The sequence below is a fragment of the Phyllobates terribilis genome, unplaced genomic scaffold, assembly GCF_046119375.1.
Source record: "Phyllobates terribilis strain yellow unplaced genomic scaffold, ASM4611937v1 Scaffold_9__5_contigs__length_417890890, whole genome shotgun sequence".
Lineage (NCBI taxonomy): Eukaryota > Metazoa > Chordata > Amphibia > Anura > Dendrobatidae > Phyllobates > Phyllobates terribilis.
In genome coordinates, this window is record NW_027362769.1 from 137,163,266 (window position 1) to 137,186,780 (window position 23,515).

Sequence of the window (23,515 nt, forward strand, 5' to 3'; positions counted from 1 at the left end):
TCAGACACAAATATATCTGTTGAAAATAGTCTGGTGCAGGCCCGAGAAATAGAAGTGTGGTTTTGCAGTTCCACAGGTCAAATCTCTGTATTATACTGCTTTTGCCATTTTTTGCCGTAAAGAAAAACAGTAATAGTGTTTCCTGATTGTTCAGACACAAATATATCTGTTGATAATAGTCTGGTGTAGGCCCGAGAAATAAAAGTGTGGTTTTGCAGTTCCACGGGTCAAATCTCTGTATTATCCTGCTTTTGGCATTTTTTGCCATAAAGAAAAACAGCAATAGTGTCTCCTGATTGTTCAGACAAAAATAAATCTGTTTAAAATAGTCTGGCGTAGAACCGAGAAATAGAAGTGTGGTCTTGCAGTTCCACGGGTCAAATCTCTGTATTATTCTGCTTTTGCCATTTTTGCCATAAAGAAAAACAGTAATAGTGTCTCCTGATTGTTCAGACACAAATATATCTGTTGAAAAGAGTCTGGTGTTGGCCCGAGAAATAGAATTGTGGTTTTGCAGTTCCACGGGTCAAATCTGTACTATCCTGCTTTTGGCATTTTTTGCCATAAAGAAAAACAGTAATAGTGTCTCCTGATTGTTCAGACACAAATATATCTGTTGAAAATAGTCTGGTGTAGGCCCGAGAAATAAAAGTGTGGTTTTGCAGTTCCACGGGTCAAATCTCTGAATTATCCTGCTTTTGCCATTTTTTGCCATAAAGAAAAACAGTAATAGTGTCCCCTGATTGTTCAGACACAAATATATCTGTTGAAAATAGTCTGGTGTAGGACCAAGAAATAGAAGTTTGGTTTTGCAGTTCCACGGGTCAAATCTCTGTATTATCCTGCTTTTGCCATTTTTTACCGTAAAGAAAAACTGTAATAGTGTCTCCTGATTGTTCAGACACAAATATATCTGTTCAAAATAGTCTGGTGTAAGCCCGAGAAATAAAAGTGTGGTTTTGCAGTTCCACGGGTCAAATCTCTGTATTATCCTGCTTTTGGCATTTTTTGCCATAAAGAAAAAGAGTAATAGTGTCTCCTGATTGTTCAGACACAAATATATCTGTTGAAAATAGTCTGGTGTAGGCCCGAGAAATAGAACTGTGGTTTTGCAGTTCCACGGGTCAAATCTCTGTATTATCCTGCTTTTGACATTTTTTGCCATAAAGCAAAACTGTAATAGTGTCTCCTGATTGTTCAGACACAAATATATCTGTTCAAAATAGTCTGGTGTAGGCCCGAGAAATAAAAGTGTGGTTTTGCAGTTCCACGGGTCAAATCTCTGTATTATCCTGCTTTTGTCATTTTTTGCCATAAAGAAAAACAGTAATAGTGTCTCCTGATTGTTCAGACACAAATATATCTGTTGAAAATAGTCTGGTGTAGGCCCGAGAAATAGAACTGTGGTTTTGCAGTTCCACGGGTCAAATCTCTATAATATACTTCTTTTGCCATTTTTTGCCGTAAAGAAAAACAGTAATAGTGTCTCCTGATTGTTCAGACACAAATATATCTGTTGATAATAGTCTGGTGCAGGCCCGAGAAATAAAAGTGTGGTTTTGCAGTTCCACAGGTCAAATCTCTGTATTATCCTGCTTTTGGCATTTTTTGCCATAAAGAAAAACAGCAATAGTGTCTCCTGATTGCTCAGATAAAAATAAATCTGTTGAAAATAGTCTGGCGTAGAACCGAGAAATAGAAGTGTGGTTTTGCAGTACCACGGGTCAAATCTCTGTATTATTCTGCTTTTGCCATTTTTTGCCATAAAGGAAAACAGTAATAGTGTCTCCTGATTGTTCAGACACAAATATATCTGTTGAAAATAGTCTGGTGTAGGCCAGAGACATAGAAGTGTGGTTTTGCAGTTCCACGGGTCAAATCTGTATTATCCTGCTTTTGGCATTTTTTGCCATAAAAAAAAAAACAGTAATATTGTCTCCTGATTGTTCAGACAAAAATATATCTGTTGAAAATAGTCTGGTGTAGGCCCAAGAAATAGAAGTGTGGTTTTGCAGTTCCACGGGTCAAATCTCTGTATTATCCTGCTTTTGCCATTTTTTGCCGTAAAGAAAAACAGTAATAGTGTCCACTGATTGTTCAGACACAAATATATCTGTTGAAAATAGTCTGGTGTAGGCCCGAGAAATAGAAGTGTGGTTTTGCAGTTCCACAGGTCAAATCTCTGTATTATACTCCTTTTCCATTTTTTGCCGTAAAGAAAAACAGTAATAGTGTTTCCTGATTGTTCAGACACAAATATATCTGTTGATAATAGTCTGGTGTAGGCCCGAGAAATAAAAGTGTGGTTTTGCAGTTCCACGGGTCAAATCTCTGTATTATCCTGCTTTTGGCATTTTTTGCCATAAAGAAAAACAGCAATAGTGTCTCCTGTTTGTTCAGAAAAAAAATAAATCTGTTTAAAATAGTCTGGCGTAGAACCGAGAAATAGAAGTGTGGTCTTGCAGTTCCACAGGTCAAATCTCTGTATTATTCTGCTTTTACCATTTTTGCCGTAAAGAAAAACAGTAATAGTGTCTCCTGATTGTTCAGACACAAATATATCTGTTGAAAAGAGTCTGGTGTTGGCCCGAGAAATAGAATTGTGGTTTTGCAGTTCCACGGGTCAAATCTGTACTATCCTGCTTTTGGCATTTTTTGCCATAAAAAAAAACAGTAATATTGTCTCCTGATTGTTCAGACACAAATATATCTGTTGAAAATAGTCTGGTGTAGGACCAAGAAATAGAAGTTTGGTTTTGCAGTTCCACGGGTCAAATCTCTGTATTATCCTGCTTTTGCCATTTTTTGCCGTAAAGAAAAACTGTAATAGTGTCTCCTGATTGTTCAGACACAAATATATCTGTTCAAAATAGTCTGGTGTAGGCCCGAGAAATAAAAGTGTGGTTTTGCAGTTCCACGGGTCAAATCTCTGTATTATCCTGCTTTTGGCATTTTTTGCCATAAAGAAAAAGAGTAATAGTGTCTCCTGATTGTTCAGACACAAATATATCTGTTGAAAATAGTCTGGTGTAGGCCCGAGAAATAGAACTGTGGTTTTGCAGTTCCACGGGTCAAATCTCTGTATTATCCTGCTTTTCCCATTTTTTGCCGTAAAGAAAAACTGTAATAGTGTCTCCTGATTGTTCAGACACAAATATATCTGTTCAAAATAGTCTGGTGTAGGCCCGAGAAATAAAAGTGTGGTTTTGCAGTTCCACGGGTCAAATCTCTATTATATACTTCTTTTGCCATTTTTTGCCGTAAAGAAAAACAGTAATAGTGTCTCCTGATTGTTCAGACACAAATATATCTGTTGATAATAGTCTGGTGCAGGCCCGAGAAATAAAAGTGTGGTTTTGCAGTTCCACAGGTCAAATCTCTGTATTATCCTGCTTTTGGCATTTTTTGCCATAAAGAAAAACAGCAATAGTGTCTCCTGATTGCTCAGATAAAAATAAATCTGTTGAAAATAGTCTGGCGTAGAACCGAGAAATAGAAGTGTGGTTTTGCAGTACCACGGGTCAAATCTCTGTATTATTCTGCTTTTGCCATTTTTTGCCGTAAAGAAAAACAGTAATAGTGTCTCCTGATTGTTCAGACACAAATATATCTGTTGAAAATAGTCTGGTGTAGGCCCGAGACATAGAAGTGTGGTTTTGCAGTTCCACGGGTCAAATCTGTATTATCCTGCTTTTGGCATTTTTTGCCATAAAAAAAAAACAGTAATATTGTCTCCTAATTGTTCAGACACAAATATATCTGTTGAAAATAGTCTGGTGTAGGCCCGAGAAATAGAAGTGTGGTTTTGCAGTTCCACAGGTCAAATCTCTGTATTATACTCCTTTTCCATTTTTTGCCGTAAAGAAAAACAGTAATAGTGTTTCCTGATTGTTCAGACACAAATATATCTGTTGATAATAGTCTGGTGTAGGCCCGAGAAATAAAAGTGTGGTTTTGCAGTTCCACGGGTCAAATCTCTGTATTATCCTGCTTTTGGCATTTTTTGCCATAAAGAAAAACAGCAATAGTGTCTCCTGATTGTTCAGACAAAAATAAATCTGTTTAAAATAGTCTGGCGTAGAACCGAGAAATAGAAGTGTGGTCTCGCAGTTCCACGGGTCAAATCTCTGTATTATTCTGCTTTTGCCATTTTTGCCGTAAAGAAAAACAGTAATATTGTCTCCTGATTGTTCAGACACAAATATATCTGTTGAAAAGAGTCTGGTGTTGGCCCAAGAAATAGAATTGTGGTTTTGCAGTTCCACGGGTCAAATCTGTACTATCCTGCTTTTGGCATTTTTTGCCATAAAAAAAAAACAGTAATATTGTCTCCTGATTGTTCAGACACAAATATATCTGTTGAAAATAGTCTGGTGTAGGCCCGAGAAATAAAAGTGTGGTTTTGCAGTTCCACGGGTCAAATCTCTGAATTATCCTGCTTTTGCCATTTTTTGCCATAAAGAAAAACAGTAATAGTGTCCCCTGATTGTTCAGACACAAATATATCTGTTGAAAATAGTCTGGTGTAGGACCAAGAAATAGAAGTTTGGTTTTGCAGTTCCACGGGTCAAATCTCTGTATTATCCTGCTTTTGCCATTTTTTGCCGTAAAGAAAAACTGTAATAGTGTCTCCTGATTGTTCAGACACAAATATATCTGTTCAAAATAGTCTGGTGTAGGCCCGAGAAATAAAAGTGTGGTTTTGCAGTTCCACGGGTCAAATCTCTGTATTATCCTGCTTTTGGCATTTTTTGCCATAAAGAAAAAGAGTAATAGTGTCTCCTGATTGTTCAGACACAAATATATCTGTTGAAAATAGTCTGGTGTAGGCCCGAGAAATAGAACTGTGGTTTTGCAGTTCCACGGGTCAAATCTCTGTATTATCCTGCTTTTGCCATTTTTTGCCGTAAAGTAAAACTGTAATAGTGTCTCCTGATTGTTCAGAAACAAATATATCTGCTCAAAATAGTCTGGTGTAGGCCCGAGAAATAAAAGTGTGGTTTTGCAGTTCCACGGGTCAAATCTCTGTATTATCCTGCTTTTGGCATTTTTTTGCCATAAAGAAAAACAGTAATAGTGTCTCCTGATTGTTCAGACACAAATATATCTGTTGAAAATAGTCTGGTGTAGGCCCGAGAAATAAAAGTGTGGTTTTGCAGTTCCACAGGTCAAATCTCTGTATTATCCTGCTTTTGGCATTTTTTGCCATAAAGAAAAACAGCAATAGTGTCTCTTGATTGCTCAGATAAAAATAAATCTGTTGAAAATAGTCTGGCGTAGAACCGAGAAATAGAAGTGTGGTTTTGCAGTACCACGGGTCAAATCTCTGTATTATTCTGCTTTTGGCATTTTTTGCCGTAAAGAAAAACAGTAATAGTGTCTCCTGATTGTTCAGACACAAATATATCTGTTGAAAATAGTCTGGTGTAGGCCCGAGACATAGAAGTGTGGTTTTGCAGTTCCACGGGTCAAATCTGTATTATCCTGCTTTTGGCATTTTTTGCCATAAAAAAAAAACAGTAATATTGTCTCCTGATTGTTCAGACACAAATATATCTGTTGAAAATAGTCTGGCGTAGGCCCAAGAAATAGAAGTGTGGTTTTGCAGTTCCACTGGTCAAATCTCTGTATTATCCTGCTTTTGCCATTTTTTGCCGTAAAGAAAAACAGTAATAGTGTCCACTGATTGTTCAGACACAAATATATCTGTTGAAAATAGTCTGTTGTAGGACCAAGAAATAGAAGTGTGGTTTTTCAGTTCCACGGGTCAAATCTCTGTATTTTCCTGCTTTTGCCATTTTTTGCCATAAAGAAAAACTGTAATAGTGTCTCCTGATTGTTCTGACACAAATATATCTGTTGAAAATAGTCTGGTGTAGGACCGAGAAACAGAAGTGTGGTTTTGCAGTTCCACGGGTCAAATCTCTACATTATCCTGCTTTTACCATTTTTTGCCGTAAAGAAAAAGAGTAATAGTGTCTACTAATTGTTCAGACACAAATATATCTGTTGAAAATAGTCTGGTGTAGGCCCGAGAAATAGAAGTGTGGTTTTGCAGTTCCACGGGTCAAATCTCTGGATTATCCTGCTTTTGCAATTTTTTGCCGTAAAGAAAAACAGTTATAGTGTCTCCTGATTGTTCAGACACAAATATATCTGTTGAAAATAGTCTGGTGTAGGCCCGAGAAATAGAACTGTGGTTTTGCAGTTCCACGGGTCAAATCTCTGTATTATCCTGCTTTTGCCATTTTTTGCTGTAAAGAAAAACAGTAATAATGTCTCCTGATTGTTCAGACACAAATATATCTGTTAAAAATAGTCTGGTGTAGGACCAAGAAATAGAAGTGTGGTTTTGCAGTTCCACGGGTCAAATCTCAGTATTATTCTGCTTTTGCCATTTTATGCCATAAAGAAAAACAGTAATAATGTCTCCTGATTGCTCAGACACAAATATATCTGTTGAAAATAGTCTGGTGTAGGCCCGAGAAATAGAAGTGTGATTTTGCAATTCCACGGGTAAAATCTCTGGATTATCCTGCTTTTGCAATTTTTTGCCGTAAAGAAAAACAGTAATAGTGTCTCCTGATTGTTCAGACACAAATATATCTGTTGAAAATAGTCTGGTGTAGGCCCGAGAAATAGAACTGTGGTTTTGCAGTTCCATGGGTCAAATCTCTATAATATACTGCTTTTGCCATTTTTTGCCGTAAAGAAAAACAGTAATAGTGTCTCGTGATTGTTCAGAAACAAATATATCTGTTGATAATAGTCTGGTGTAAGCCCAAGAAATAAAAGTGTGGTTTTGCAGTTCGACGGGTTAAATCTCTCAATTATCCTGCTTTTACCATTTTTTGCCGTAAAGAAAAAAAGTAATAGTGTCTCCTAATTGTTCAGACACAAATATATCTGTTGAAAATAGTCTGGTGTAGGCCCGAGAAATAGAAGTGTGGTTTTGCAGTTCCACGGATCAAATCTCTGTATTATCCTGCTTTTGGCATTTTTTGCAATAAAGCAAAACAGTAATAGTTCCTCCTGATTGTTCAGACACAAATATATCTGCTGAAAATAGTCTGGCGTAGGCCCAAGAAATAGAAGTGTGGTTTTGCAGTTCCACGGGTCAAATCTCTGTATTATCCTGCTTTTGGCATTTTTTGCCATAAAGAAAAACAGTAATAGTGTCTCCTGATTGTTAAGACTCAAACATATCTGTTGAAAACAGACTGGTGTAGGCCCCAGAAAAAGATGTGATGTTTTGCAGTTCCACGGGTCAAATCTCTGTATTATCCTGCTTTTGCCATTTTTTGCCATAAAGAAAAACAGTAATAGTGTCTCCTAATTGTTCAGACACAAATATATCTGTTGAAAATAGTCTTGTGTAGGCACGAGAAATAAAAGTGTGGTTTTGCAGTTCCACGGGTCAAATCTCTGGATTATCCTGCTTTTGCAATTTTTTGCCATAAAGAAAAACAGTAATAGTATCTCCTGATGGTTCAAACACAAATATATCTGTTCTGGTGTAGGACCGAGAAATAGAACTGTGGTTTTGCAGTTCCACGGGTCAAATCTCTGTATTATACTGCTTTTGCCATTTTTTGCTTTAAAGAAAAACAGTAATAGTGTCTCCTGATTGTTCAGACACAAATATATCTGTTGATAATAGTCTGGTGTAGGCCCGAGAAATAAAAGTGTGGTTTTGAGGTTCCACGGGTCAAATCTCTGTATTATCCTGCTTTTGGCATTTTTTGCCATAAAGATAAACAGCAATAGTGTCTCCTGATTGTTCAGACAAAAATAAATCTGTTGAAAATAGTCTGGCGTAGAACCGAGAAATAGAAGTGTGGTTTTGCAGTTCCACGGGTCAAATCTCAGTATTATTCTGCTATTGCCAATTTTTGCCGTAAAGAAAAACAGTAATAGTGTCTCCTGATTGTTCAGACACAAATATATCTGTTGAAAATAGTCTGGTGTAGGCCCGAGAAATAGAAGTGTGGTTTTGCAGTTCCACGTGTCAAATCTGTATTATCCTGCTTTTGGCATTTTTTGCCGTAAAGAAAAACAGTAATAGTGTCTCCTGATTGTTCAGACACAAATATATCTGTTGAAAATAGTCTGGTGTAGGACCAAGAAATAGAAGTGTGGTTTTGCAGTTCCACGGGTCAAAACTTTGTATTATCCTGCTTTTGCCATTTTTTGCCATAAAGAAAAACTGTAATAGTGTCTCCTGATTGTTCAGACACAAATATATCTGTTGAAAATAGTCTGGTGTAGGACCGAGAAACAGAAGTGTGGTTTTGCAGCTCCACGGGTCAAATCTCTACATTATCCTGCTTTTACCATTTTTTGCCGTAAAGAAAAAGAGTAATAGTGTCTCCTAATTGTTCAGACACAAATATATCTGTTGAAAATAGTATGGTGTAGGCCTGAGAAATAGAAGTGTGGTTTTGCAGTTCCACGGGTCAAATCTCAGTATTATTCTGCTATTGCCATTTTTTGCCGTAAAGAAAAACAGTAATAGTGTCTCCTGATTGTTCAGACACAAATATATCTGTTGAAAATAGTCTGGCGTAGGCCGAAGAAATAGAAGTGTGGTTTTGCAGTTTCACCGGTTAAATCTCTGTATTATCCTGCTTTTGCCATTTTCTATCGTAAAGAAAAAGAGTAATAGTGTCTCTTGATTGTTCAGACACAAATGTATCTGTTTAAAATAGTCTGGTGTAGGCCCGAGAAATAGAAGTGTGGTTTTGCAGTTCCACGGGTCAAATCTCTGTATTATACTGCTTTTGCCATTTTTTGCCACAAAGAAAAACATTAATAGTGTCTCCTGATTGTTCAGACACAAATATATCTGTTGATAATAGTCTGGTGTAGGCCCGAGAAATAAAAGTGTGGTTTTGCAGTTCCACGGGTCAAATCTCTGTATTATCCTGCTTTTGGCATTTTTTGCCATAAAGATAAACAGCAATAGTGTCTCCTGATTGTTCAGACAAAAATAAATCTGTTGAAAATAGTCTGGCGTAGAACCGAGAAATAGAAGTGTGGTTTTGCAGTTCCACGGGTCAAATCTCAGTATTATTCTGCTATTGCCATTTTTTGCCGTAAAGAAAAACAGTAATAGTGTCTCCTGATTGTTCAGACACAAATATATCTGTTGAAAATAGTCTGGTGTAGGCCCGAGAAATAGAAGTGTGGTTTTGCAGTTCCACGTGTCAAATCTGTATTATCCTGCTTTTGGCATTTTTTGCCGTAAAGAAAAACAGTAATAGTGTCTCCTGATTGTTCAGACACAAATATATCTGTTGAAAATAGTCTGGTGTAGGACCAAGAAATAGAAGTGTGGTTTTGCAGTTCCACGGGTCAAAACTTTGTATTATCCTGCTTTTGCCATTTTTTCCCGTAAAGAAAAACTGAAATAGTGTCTCCTGATTGTTCAGACACAAATATATCTGTTGAAAATAGTCTGGTGTAGGACCGAGAAACAGAAGTGTGGTTTTGCAGCTCCACGGGTCAAATCTCTACATTATCCTGCTTTTACCATTTTTTGCCGTAAAGAAAAAGAGTAATAGTGTCTCCTAATTGTTCAGACACAAATATATCTGTTGAAAATAGTATGGTGTAGGCCTGAGAAATAGAAGTGTGGTTTTGCAGTTCCACGGGTCAAATCTCAGTATTATTCTGCTATTGCCATTTTTTGCCGTAAAGAAAAACAGTAATAGTGTCTCCTGATTGTTCAGACACAAATATATCTGTTGAAAATAGTCTGGCGTAGGCCGAAGAAATAGAAGTGTGGTTTTGCAGTTTCACCGGTTAAATCTCTGTATTATCCTGATTTTGCCATTTTCTAGCGTAAAGAAAAAGAGTAATAGTGTCTCTTGATTGTTCAGACACAAATGTATCTGTTTAAAATAGTCTGGTGTAGGCCCGAGAAATAGAAGTGTGGTTTTGCAGTTCCACGGGTCAAATCTCTGTATTATACTGCTTTTGCCATTTTTTGCCACAAAGAAAAACAGTAATAGTGTCTCCTGATTGTTTAGACACAAATATATCTGTTGATAATAGTCTGGTGTAGGCCCGAGAAATAAAAGTGTGGTTTTGCAGTTCCATGGGTCAAATCTCTGTATTATCCTGCTTTTGGCATTTTTTGCCATAAAGAAATACAGCAATAGTGTCTCCTGATTGTTCAGACAAAAATAAATCTGTTGAAAATAGTCTGGCATAAAACCGAGAAATAGAAGTGTGGTTTTGCAGTTCCACCCGTCAAATCTCAGTATTATTCTACTTTTGCCATTTTTACTGTAAAAAAAAACAGTAATAGTGTCTCCTGATTGTTCAGACACAAATATATCTCTTGAAAAAATTCTGGCGTAGGCTCAAGAAATAGAAGTGTGGTTTTGCAGTTCCACCCGTCAAATCTCTGTATTATCCTGCTTTTGCCATTTTCTGCCGTAAAGAAAAAGACTGATAGTGTCTCCTGATTGTTCAGACACAAATATATCTGATGAAAATAGTCTGGTGTAGGCCCGAGAAATAGAATTGTGGTTTTGCAGTTCCACAGGTCAAATCTCTGTATTATACTGCTTTTGCCATTTTTTGCCGTAAAGAAAAACCATAATAGTGTCTCCTGATTGTTTAGACACAAATAAATCTGTTGATAATAGTCTATTGTAGGCCCGAGAAATAAAAGTGTGGTTTTGCAGGTCCACGGGTCAAAACTCTGTATTATCCTGCTTTTGGCTTTTTTTGCCATAAAGAAAAACAGCAATAGTGTTTCCTGATTGTTCAGACACAAATATATCTATTGATAATAGTCTTGTGTAGGCCCGAGAAACAGAAGCGTGGTTTTGCAGTTCCACGGGTCAAATCTCTGCAATATTCTGTTTTTGCCATTTTTACCGCAAAGAAAAACAGTAATAGTGCCTCCTGATTGTTCAGACACAAATATATCTATTGAAAATAGTCTGGTGTAGGCCCGAGAAATAGAACTGTGGTTTTGCAGTTCCACTGGTCAAATCTGTATTATCCTGCTTTTGGCATTTTTTGCCATAAAAAAAAACAGCAATATTGTCTCCTGATTGTTCAGACACAAATATATCTGTTGAAAATAGTCTAGTGTAGGACCAAGAAATAGAAGTGTGGTTTTGCAGTTCCACGGGTCAAATCTTTGTATTATCCTGCTTTTGCCATTTTTTGCCGTAATGAAAAACTGTAATAGTGTCTCCTGATTGTTCAGACAAAAATAAATCTGTTGAAAATAGTCTGGCGTAGAACCGAGAAATAGAAGTGTGGTTTTGCAGTTCCACTGGTCAAATCTCAGTATTATTCTGCTTTTGCCATTTTTTGACGTAAAGAAAAAAAAAATAGTGTCTCCTGATTGTTCAGACACAAATATATCTGTTGAAAATAGTCTGGTGTAGGCCCGAGAAATAGAACTGTGGTTTTGCAGTTCCACGGGTCAAATCTCTGTATTATCCTGCTTTTGCCATTTTTTGCTGTAAAGAAAAACAGTAATAATGTCTCCTGATTGTTCAGACACAAATATATCTGTTAAAAATAGTCTGGTGTAGGACCAAGAAATAGAAGTGTGGTTTTGCAGTTCCACGGGTCAAATCTCAGTATTATTCTGCTTTTGCCATTTTATGCCATAAAGAAAAACAGTAATAATGTCTCCTGATTGTTCAGACACAAATATATCTGTTGAAAATAGTCTGGTGTAGGCCCGAGAAATAGAAGTGTGATTTTGCAATTCCACGGGTAAAATCTCTGGATTATCCTGCTTTTGCAATTTTTTGCCGTAAAGAAAAACAGTAATAGTGTCTCCTGATTGTTCAGACACAAATATATCTGTTGAAAATAGTCTGGTGTAGGCCCGAGAAATAGAACTGTGGTTTTGCAGTTCCATGGGTCAAATCTCTATAATATACTGCTTTTGCCATTTTTTGCCGTAAAGAAAAACAGTAATAGTGTCTCGTGATTGTTCAGAAACAAATATATCTGTTGATAATAGTCTGGTGTAAGCCCAAGAAATAAAAGTGTGGTTTTGCAGTTCGACGGGTTAAATCTCTCAATTATCCTGCTTTTACCATTTTTTGCCGTAAAGAAAAAAAGTAATAGTGTCTCCTAATTGTTCAGACACAAATATATCTGTTGAAAATAGTCTGGTGTAGGCCCGAGAAATAGAAGTGTGGTTTTGCAGTTCCACGGATCAAATCTCTGTATTATCCTGCTTTTGGCATTTTTTGCAATAAAGCAAAACAGTAATAGTTCCTCCTGATTGTTCAGACACAAATATATCTGCTGAAAATAGTCTGGCGTAGGCCCAAGAAATAGAAGTGTGGTTTTGCAGTTCCACGGGTCAAATCTCTGTATTATCCTGCTTTTGGCATTTTTTGCCATAAAGAAAAACAGTAATAGTGTCTCCTGATTGTTAAGACTCAAACATATCTGTTGAAAACAGACTGGTGTAGGCCCCAGAAAAAGATGTGTTGTTTTGCAGTTCCACGGGTCAAATCTCTGTATTATCCTGCTTTTGCCATTTTTTGCCATAAAGAAAAACAGTAATAGTGTCTCCTAATTGTTCAGACACAAATATATCTGTTGAAAATAGTCTTGTGTAGGCACGAGAAATAAAAGTGTGGTTTTGCAGTTCCACGGGTCAAATCTCTGGATTATCCTGCTTTTGCAATTTTTTGCCATAAAGAAAAACAGTAATAGTATCTCCTGATTGTTCAAACACAAATATATCTGTTCTGGTGTAGGACCGAGAAATAGAACTGTGGTTTTGCAGTTCCACGGGTCAAATCTCTGTATTATACTGCTTTTGCCATTTTTTGCTTTAAAGAAAAACAGTAATAGTGTCTCCTGATTGTTCAGACACAAATATATCTGTTGATAATAGTCTGGTGTAGGCCCGAGAAATAAAAGTGTGGTTTTGCAGTTCCACGGGTCAAATCTCTGTATTATCCTGCTTTTGGCATTTTTTGCCATAAAGATAAACAGCAATAGTGTCTCCTGATTGTTCAGACAAAAATACATCTGTTGAAAATAGTCTGGCGTAGAACCGAGAAATAGAAGTGTGGTTTTGCAGTTCCACGGGTCAAATCTCAGTATTATTCTGCTATTGCCATTTTTTGCCGTAAAGAAAAACAGTAATAGTGTCTCCTGATTGTTCAGACACAAATATATCTGTTGAAAATAGTCTGGTGTAGGCCCGAGAAATAGAAGTGTGGTTTTGCAGTTCCACGTGTCAAATCTGTATTATCCTGCTTTTGGCATTTTTTGCCGTAAAGAAAAACAGTAATAGTGTCTCCTGATTGTTCAGACACAAATATATCTGTTGAAAATAGTCTGGTGTAGGACCAAGAAATAGAAGTGTGGTTTTGCAGTTCCACGGGTCAAAACTTTGTATTATCCTGCTTTTGCCATTTTTTGCCGTAAAGAAAAACTGTAATAGTGTCTCCTGATTGTTCAGACACAAATATATCTGTTGAAAATAGTCTGGTGTAGGACCGAGAAACAGAAGTGTGGTTTTGCAGCTCCACGGGTCAAATCTCTACATTATCCTGCTTTTACCATTTTTTGCCGTAAAGAAAAAGAGTAATAGTGTCTCCTAATTGTTCAGAAACAAATATATCTGTTGAAAATAGTATGGTGTAGGCCTGAGAAATAGAAGTGTGGTTTTGCAGTTCCACGGGTCAAATCTCAGTATTATTCTGCTATTGCCATTTTTTGCCGTAAAGAAAAACAGTAATAGTGTCTCCTGATTGTTCAGACACAAATATATCTGTTGAAAATAGTCTGGCGTAGGCCGAAGAAATAGAAGTGTGGTTTTGCAGTTTCACCGGTTAAATCTCTGTATTATCCTGCTTTTGCCATTTTCTAGCGTAAAGAAAAAGAGTAATAGTGTCTCTTGATTGTTCAGACACAAATGTATCTGTTTAAAATAGTCTGATGTAGGCCCGAGAAATAGAAGTGTGGTTTTGCAGTTCCACGGGTCAAATCTCTGTATTATACTGCTTTTGCCATTTTTTGCCACAAAGAAAAAAAGTAATAGTGTCTCCTGATTGTTCACACACACATATATCTGTTGATAATAGTCTGGTGTAGGCCCGAGAAATAAAAGTGTGGTTTTGCAGTTCCACGGGTCAAATCTCTGTATTATCCTGCTTTTGGCATTTTTTGCCTTAAAGATAAACAGCAATAGTGTCTCCTGATTGTTCAGACAAAAATAAATCTGTTGAAAATAGTCTGGCGTAGAACCGAGAAATAGAAGTGTGGTTTTGCAGTTCCACGGGTGAAATCTCAGTATTATTCTGCTATTGCCATTTTTTGCCGTAAAGAAAAATAGTAATAGTGTCTCTTGATTGTTCAGACACAAATGTATCTGTTTAAAATAGTCTGGTGTAGGCCCGAGAAATAGAAGTGTGGTTTTGCAGTTCCACGGGTCAAATCTCTGTATTATACTGCTTTTGCCATTTTATGCCACAAAGAAAAACAGTAATAGTGTCTCCTGATTGTTTAGACACAAATATATCTGTTGATAATAGTCTGGTGTAGGCCCGAGAAATAAAAGTGTGGTTTTGCAGTTCCATGGGTCAAATCTCTGTATTATCCTGCTTTTGGCATTTTTTGCCATAAAGAAATACAGCAATAGTGTCTCCTGATTGTTCAGACAAAAATAAATCTGTTGAAAATAGTCTGGCATAAAACCGAGAAATAGAAGTGTGGTTTTGCAGTTCCACGGTCAAATCTCAGTATTATTCTACTTTTGCCATTTTTACTGTAAAAAAAAACAGTAATAGTGTCTCCTGATTGTTCAGACACAAATATATCTCTTGAAAAAATTCTGGCGTAGGCCCAAGAAATAGAAGTGTGGTTTTGCAGTTCCACCCGTCAAATCTCTGTATTATCCTGCTTTTGCCATTTTCTGCCGTAAAGAAAAACCATAATAGTGTCTCCTGATTGTTTAGACACAAATATATCTGTTGATAATAGTCTATTGTAGGCCCGAGAAATAAAAGTGTGGTTTTGCAGGTCCACGGGTCAAAACTCTGTATTATCCTGCTTTTGGCTTTTTTTGCCATAAAGAAAAACAGCAATAGTGTTTCCTGATTGTTCAGACACAAATATATCTATTGATAATAGTCTTGTGTAGGCCCGAGAAACAGAAGCGTGGTTTTGCAGTTCCACGGGTCAAATCTCTGCAATATTCTGTTTTTGCCATTTTTACCGCAAAGAAAAACAGTAATAGTGCCTCCTGATTGTTCAGACACAAATATATCTATTGAAAATAGTCTGGTGTAGGCCCGAGAAATAGAACTGTGGTTTTGCAGTTCCACTGGTCAAATCTGTATTATCCTGCTTTTGGCATTTTTTGCCATAAAAAAAAACAGCAATATTGTCTCCTGATTGTTCAGACACAAATATATCTGGTGAAAATAGTCTGGTGTAGGCCCGAAAAATAGAAGTGTAGTTTTGCAGTTCCACGGGTCAAATCTCTGTATTATCCTGCTATTGCAATTTTTTGCCGTAAAGAAAAACAGTAATAGTGTCTCCTGATTGTTCAGACACAAATATATCTGTTGAAAATAGTCTAGTGTAGGACCAAGAAATAGAAGTGTGGTTTTGCAGTTCCACGGGTCAAATCTTTGTATTATCCTGCTTTTGCCATTTTTTGTCGTAATGAAAAACTGTAATAGTGTCTCCTGATTGTTCAGACAAAAATAAATCTGTTGAAAATAGTCTGGCGTAGAACCGAGAAATAGAAGTGTGGTTTTGCAGTTCCACTGGTCAAATCTCAGTATTATTCTGCTTTTGCCATTTTATGCCATAAAGAAAAACAGTAATAATGTCTCCTGATTGTTCAGACACAAATATATCTGTTGAAAATAGTCTGGTGTAGGCCCGAGAAATAGAAGTGTGATTTTGCAATTCCACGGGTAAAATCTCTGGATTATCCTGCTTTTGCAATTTTTTGCCGTAAAGAAAAACAGTAATAGTGTCTCCTGATTGTTCAGACACAAATATATCTGTTGAAAATAGTGTGGTGTAGGCCCGAGAAATAGAACTGTGGTTTTGCAGTTCCATGGGTCAAATCTCTATAATATACTGCTTTTGCCATTTTTTGCCGTAAAGAAAAACAGTAATAGTGTCTCGTGATTGTTCAGAAACAAATATATCTGTTGATAATAGTCTGGTGTAAGCCCAAGAAATAAAAGTGTGGTTTTGCAGTTCGACGGGTTAAATCTCTCAATTATCCTGCTTTTACCATTTTTTGCCGTAAAGAAAAAAAGTAATAGTGTCTCCTAATTGTTCAGACACAAATATATCTGTTGAAAATAGTCTGGTGTAGGCCCGAGAAATAGAAGTGTGGTTTTGCAGTTCCACGGATCAAATCTCTGTATTATCCTGCTTTTGGCATTTTTTGCAATAAAGCAAAACAGTAATAGTTCCTCCTGATTGTTCAGACACAAATATATCTGCTGAAAATAGTCTGGCGTAGGCCCAAGAAATAGAAGTGTGGTTTTGCAGTTCCACGGGTCAAATCTCTGTATTATCCTGCTTTTGGCATTTTTTGCCATAAAGAAAAACAGTAATAGTGTCTCCTGATTGTTAAGACTCAAACATATCTGTTGAAAACAGACTGGTGTAGGCCCCAGAAAAAGATGTGTTGTTTTGCAGTTCCACGGGTCAAATCTCTGTATTATCCTGCTTTTGCCATTTTTTGCCATAAAGAAAAACAGTAATAATGTCTCCTAATTGTTCAGACACAAATATATCTGTTGAAAATAGTCTTGTGTAGGCACGAGAAATAAAAGTGTGGTTTTGCAGTTCCACGGGTCAAATCTCTGGATTATCCTGCTTTTGCAATTTTTTGCCATAAAGAAAAACAGTAATAGTATCTCCTGATTGTTCAAACACAAATATATCTGTTCTGGTGTAGGACCGAGAAATAGAACTGTGGTTTTGCAGTTCCACGGGTCAAATCTCTGTATTATACTGCTTTTGCCATTTTTTGCTTTAAAGAAAGACAGTAATAGTGTCTCCTGATTGTTCAGACACAAATATATCTGTTGATAATAGTCTGGTGTAGGCCCGAGAAATAAAAGTGTGGTTTTGCAGTTCCACGGGTCAAATCTCTGTATTATCCTGCTTTTGGCATTTTTTGCCATAAAGATAAACAGCAATAGTGTCTCCTGATTGTTCAGACAAAAATACATCTGTTGAAAATAGTCTGGCGTAGAACCGAGAAATAGAAGTGTGGTTTTGCAGTTCCACGGGTCAAATCTCAGTATTATTCTGCTATTGCCATTTTTTGCCGTAAAGAAAAACAGTAATAGTGTCTCCTGATTGTTCAGACACAAATATATCTGTTGAAAATAGTCTGGTGTAGGCCCGAGAAATAGAAGTGTGGTTTTGCAGTTCCACGTGTCAAATCTGTATTATCCTGCTTTTGGCATTTTTTGCCGTAAAGAAAAACAGTAATAGTGTCTCCTGATTGTTCAGACACAAATATATCTGTTGAAAATAGTCTGGTGTAGGATCAAGAAATAGAAGTGTGGTTTTGCAGTTCCACGGGTCAAAACTTTGTATTATCCTGCTTTTGCCATTTTTTGCCGTAAAGAAAAACTGTAATAGTGTCTCCTGATTGTTCAGACACAAATATATCTGTTGAAAATAGTCTGGTGTAGGACCGAGAAACAGAAGTGTGGTTTTGCAGCTCCACGGGTCAAATCTCTACATTATCCTGCTTTTACCATTTTTTGCCGTAAAGAAAAAGAGTAATAGTGTCTCCTAATTGTTCAGAAACAAATATATCTGTTGAAAATAGTATGGTGTAGGCCTGAGAAATAGAAGTGTGGTTTTGCAGTTCCACGGGTCAAATCTCAGTATTATTCTGCTATTGCCATTTTTTGCCGTAAAGAAAAACAGTAATAGTGTCTCCTGATTGTTCAGACACAAATATATCTGTTGAAAATAGTCTGGCGTAGGCCGAAGAAATAGAAGTGTGGTTTTGCAGTTTCACCGGTTAAATCTCTGTATTATCCTGCTTTTGCCATTTTCTAGCGTAAAGAAAAAGAGTAATAGTGTCTCTTGATTGTTCAGACACAAATGTATCTGTTTAAAATAGTCTGATGTAGGCCCGAGAAATAGAAGTGTGGTTTTGCAGTTCCACGGGTCAAATCTCTGTATTATACTGCTTTTGCCATTTTTTGCCACAAAGAAAAACAGTAATAGTGTCTCCTGATTGTTCACACACACATATATCTGTTGATAATAGTCTGGTGTAGGCCCGAGAAATAAAAGTGTGGTTTTGCAGTTCCACGGGTCAAATCTCTGTATTATCCTGCTTTTGGCATTTTTTGCCTTAAAGATAAACAGCAATAGTGTCTCCTGATTGTTCAGACAAAAATAAATCTGTTGAAAATAGTCTGGCGTAGAACCGAGAAATAGAAGTGTGGTTTTGCAGTTCCACGGGTGAAATCTCAGTATTATTCTGCTATTGCCATTTTTTGCCGTAAAGAAAAATAGTAATAGTGTCTCTTGATTGTTCAGACACAAATGTATCTGTTTAAAATAGTCTGGTGTAGGCCCGAGAAATAGAAGTGTGGTTTTGCAGTTCCACGGGTCAAATCTCTGTATTATACTGCTTTTGCCATTTTATGCCACAAAGAAAAACAGTAATAGTGTCTCCTGATTGTTTAGACACAAATATATCTGTTGATAATAGTCTGGTGTAGGCCCGAGAAATAAAAGTGTGGTTTTGCAGTTCCATGGGTCAAATCTCTGTATTATCCTGCTTTTGGCATTTTTTGCCATAAAGAAATACAGCAATAGTGTCTCCTGATTGTTCAGACAAAAATAAATCTGTTGAAAATAGTCTGGCATAAAACCGAGAAATAGAAGTGTGGTTTTGCAGTTCCACGGTCAAATCTCAGTATTATTCTACTTTTGCCATTTTTACTGTAAAAAAAAACAGTAATAGTGTCTCCTGATTGTTCAGACACAAATATATCTCTTGAAAAAATTCTGACGTAGGCCCAAGAAATAGAAGTGTGGTTTTGCAGTTCCACCCGTCAAATCTCTGTATTATCCTGCTTTTGCCATTTTCTGCCGTAAAGAAAAACCATAATAGTGTCTCCTGATTGTTTAGACACAAATATATCTGTTGATAATAGTCTATTGTATGCCCGAGAAATAAAAGTGTGGTTTTGCAGGTCCACGGGTCAAAACTCTGTATTATCCTGCTTTTGGCTTTTTTTGCCATAAAGAAAAACAGCAATAGTGTTTCCTGATTGTTCAGACACAAATATATCTATTGATAATAGTCTTGTGTAGGCCCGAGAAACAGAAGCGTGGTTTTGCAGTTCCACGGGTCAAATCTCTGCAATATTCTGTTTTTGCCATTTTTACCGCAAAGAAAAACAGTAATAGTGCCTCCTGATTGTTCAGACACAAATATATCTATTGAAAATAGTCTGGTGTAGGCCCGAGAAATAGAACTGTGGTTTTGCAGTTCCACTGGTCAAATCTGTATTATCCTGCTTTTGGCATTTTTTGCCATAAAAAAAAACAGCAATATTGTCTCCTGATTGTTCAGACACAAATATATCTGGTGAAAATAGTCTGGTGTAGGCCCGAAAAATAGAAGTGTAGTTTTGCAGTTCCACGGGTCAAATCTCTGTATTATCCTGCTATTGCAATTTTTTGCCGTAAAGAAAAACAGTAATAGTGTCTCCTGATTGTTCAGACACAAATATATCTGTTGAAAATAGTCTAGTGTAGGACCAAGAAATAGAAGTGTGGTTTTGCAGTTCCACGGGTCAAATCTTTGTATTATCCTGCTTTTGCCATTTTTTGCCGTAATGAAAAACTGTAATAGTGTCTCCTGATTGTTCAGACAAAAATAAATCTGTTGAAAATAGTCTGGCGTAGAACCGAGAAATAGAAGTGTGGTTTTGCAGTTCCACTGGTCAAATCTCAGTATTATTCTGCTTTTGCCATTTTTTGACGTAAAGAAAAAAAAAATAGTGTCTCCTGATTGTTCAGACACAAATATATCTGTTGAAAATAGTCTGGTGTAGGCCCGAGAAATAGAAGTGTGGTTTTGCAGTTCCACGTGTCAAATCTGTATTATCCTGCTTTTGGCATTTTTTGCCGTAAAGAAAAACAGTAATAGTGTCTCTTGATTGTCCAGACACAAATATATCTGTTGATAATAGTCTGGTGTAGGCCCGAGAAATAGAAGTGTGGTTTTGCAGTTCCACGGGTCAAATCTCTGTATTATCCTGCTTTTGGCATTTTTTGCCGTAAAGAAAAAGAGAAATACTGCTTCCTGATTGTTCAGACACAAATATATCTATTGATAATAGTCTTGTGTAGGCCCGAGAAACAGAAGTGTGGTTTTGCAGTTACACGGGTCAAATCTCTTTAATATTCTGTTTTTGCCATTTTTTGCCGCAAAGAAAAACAGTAATAGTGCCTCCTGATTGTTCAGACACAAATATATCTGTTGAAAATAGTCTGGTGCAGGCCTGAGAAATAGAACTGTGGTTTTGCAGTTCCACGGGTCAAATCTCTGTATTATACTGCTTTTGCCATTTTTTGCCGTAAAGAAAAACAGTAATAGTGTCTCCTGATTGTTCAGACACAAATATATCTGTTGAAAATAGTCTGGTGTAGGCCCGAGAAATAGAAGTGTGGTTTTGCAGTTCTACGAGTCAAATCTGTATTATCCTGCTTTTGGCATTTTTTGCCATAAAAAAAAACAGAAATATTGTCTCCTGATTGTTCAGACACAAATATATCTGTTAAAAATAGTCTGGTGTAGGCCCAAGAAATAGAAGTGTAGTTTTGCAGTTCCACGGGTCAAATCTCTGTATTATCCTGCTATTGACATTTTTTGCCGTAAAGAAAAACAGTAGTAGTGTCTCCTGATTGTTCAGACACAAAAATATCTGTTGAAAATAGTCTGGTGTAGGCCCGAGAAATAGAAGTGTGGTTTTGCAGTTCTACGGGTCAAATCTGTATTATCCTGCTTTTGGCATTTTTTTCCATAAAAAAAAACAGAAATATTGTCTCCTGATTGTTCAGACACAAATATATCTGTTAAAAATAGTCTGGTGTAGGCCCGAGAAATAGAAGTGTAGTTTTGCAGTTCCACGGGTCAAATCTCTGTATTATCCTGCTATTGCCATTTTTTGCCGTAAAGAAAAATAGTAATAGTGTCTCCTGATTGTTCAGACACAAATATATCTGTTGAAAACAGTATGGTGTAGGACCACGAAATAGAAGTGTGGTTTTTCAGTTCCACGGGTCAAATCTCTGTATTATCCTGCTTTTACCATTTTTTGCCGTAAGGAAAAAGAGTAATAGTGTCTCCTAATTGTTCAGACACAAATATATCTGTTGAAAATAGTCTGGCGTAGGCCCAAGAAATAGAAGTGTGGTTTTGCAGTTCCATCGGTCAAATCTCTGTATTATCCTGCTTTTGCCATTTTCTGCCGTAAAGAAAAAGAGTAATAGTGTCTCCTGATTGTTCAGACACAAATATATCTGTTGAAAATAGTCTGGTGTAGGCCCGAGAAATAGAAGTGTGGTTTTGCAGTTCCACGGGTCAAATCTCTGTATTATCCTGCTTTTGGCATTTTTTTCCATAAAGAAAAACAGCAATAGTGTCTCCTGATTGTTCAGACAAAAATAAATCTGTTGAAAATAGTCTGGCGTAGAACCGAGAAATAGAAGTGTGGTTTTGCATTTCTACGGGTCAAATCTGTATTATCCTGCTTTTGGCATTTTTTGCCATAAAAAAAAACTGAAATATTGTCTCCTGATTGTTCAGACACAAATATATCTGTTAAAAATAGTCTGGTGTAGGCCCGAGAAATAGAAGTGTAGTTTTGCAGTTCCACGGGTCAAATCTCTGTATTATCCTGCTATTGCCATTTTTTGCCGTAAAGAAAAACAGTAATAGTGTCTCCTGATTGTTCAGACACAAATATATCTGTTGAAAATAGTATGGTGTAGGACCAAGAAATAGAAGTGTGGTTTTGCTGTTCCACGGGTCAAATCTCTGTATTATCCTGCTTTTACCATTTTTTGCCGTAAGTAAAAAGAGTAATAGTGTCTCCTAATTGTTCAGACACAAATATATCTGTTGAAATTAGTCTGGCGTAGGCCCAAGAAATAGAAGTGTGGTTTTGCAGTTCCACGGGTCAAATCTCAGTATTATTCTGCTTTTGCCATTTTTTGCCATAAAGAAAAACAGTAATAGTGTCTCCTGATTGTTCAGACACAAATATATCTGTTGAAAATAGTCTGGTGTAGGCCCGAGAAATAGAAGTGTGGTTTTGCAGTTCCACGGGTCAAATCTCTGTATTATCCTGCTTTTGCCATTTTTTGACGTAAAGAAAAACAGTAATAGTGTCTCCTGATTGTTCAGACACAAATATATCTGTTGATAATAGTCTGGTGTAGGCCCAAGAAATAGAAGTGTGGTTTTGCAGTTCCACAGGTCAAATCTCTGTATTATCCTGCTTTTGCCATTTTTTGACGTAAAGAAAAACAGTAATAGTGTCTCCTGATTGTTCAGACACAAATATATCTGTTGATAATAGTCTGGTGTAGGCCCAAGAAATAGAAGTGTGGTTTTGCAGTTCCACAGGTCAAATCTCTGTATTATCCTGCTTTTTCCATTTTTTGCCTTAAAGAAAAACAGTAGTAGTGTCTCCTAATTGTTCAGACACAAATATATCTGTTCAAAATAGTCTGGGGTAGGCCCAAGAAATAAAAGTGTTATTTTGCAGTTCCATGGGTCAAATCTCTGTATTATCCTGCTTTTGACTTTTTTTTGCCATAAAGAAAAACAGCAATAGTGTCTCCTGATTGTTCAGACACAAACATATCTGTTGAAAATAGTCTGGTGTAGGCCCGAGAAATAGAAGTGTGGTTTTGCAGTTCCACAGGTCAAATCCCTGTATTATCCTGCTTTTGGAATTTTTTGCCATAAAGAAAAACAGTAATAGTGTCTCCTGGTTGTTCAGACACAAATATATCTGTTGAAAATAGTCTGGTGTAGGCCTGAGAAATAGAAGTGTGGTTTTGCAGTTCCACGGGTCAAATCTCTGTATTATACTTTTTTGCCGTAAAGAAAAACAGTAATAGTGTCTCCTGATTGTTCAGACACAAATATATCTGTTGAAAATAGTCTGGTGTAGGCCCGAGAAATAGAAGTGTGGTTTTGTAGTTCCACGGGTCAAATCTCTGTATTATCCTGCTTTTGCCATTTTTTACCGTAAAGAAAAACAGTAATAGTGTCTGCTGATTGTTCAGACACAAATATATCTGTTGAAAATAGTCTGTTGTAGGCCCGAGAAATAGAAGTGTAGTTTTGCAGTTCCACGGGTCAAATCTCTGTATTATCCTGCTTTTGGCATTTTTTGCCATAAAGTAAAACAGTAATAGTGTCTCATGATTGTTCAGACACAAATATATCTGTTGATAATAGTCTGTTGTAGGGCCC